The 235-nt window shown below is 31.5% G+C and overlaps 1 protein-coding gene across 1 annotated transcript in view; it reads right to left on the minus strand.

The window, feature by feature from the left end:
* Window positions 1-235, minus strand: part of LOC116673460 (plexin-C1-like) — a 6776-nt gene that overhangs the window by 5865 nt on the left and 676 nt on the right. The window contains exon 2 of the mRNA XM_032505814.1: window positions 1-20. This exon is cut by the window's left edge and continues 59 nt beyond it. The gene's annotated coding sequence lies outside the window, so the exon portion shown is untranslated. The remainder of the gene's footprint in view (window positions 21-235) is intronic.

Genomic DNA, 235 nt, shown 5'->3' on the forward strand with positions numbered 1-235 from the left:
CACCGACACACTGCCGACACCTGCAATAAAACAAATGTTATAACCTATGATTAGTGTTATTATCCAAATATAAATTATAATGACTTAACACAAAGACCACAAGATAGTAATACTGTATCTGCTACCTGATCAGAATCAGAAAAGGCTTTTTTGCCAAGTAACACAAGGAATTTGCCTAGATAGATAGCTGCATAGATAAAACATCCTAAACATTAATATAAAATAAACAAATACA

The sequence above is a fragment of the Etheostoma spectabile genome, chromosome 23, assembly GCF_008692095.1.
Source record: "Etheostoma spectabile isolate EspeVRDwgs_2016 chromosome 23, UIUC_Espe_1.0, whole genome shotgun sequence".
Classification (NCBI taxonomy): Eukaryota; Metazoa; Chordata; class Actinopteri; order Perciformes; family Percidae; genus Etheostoma; species Etheostoma spectabile.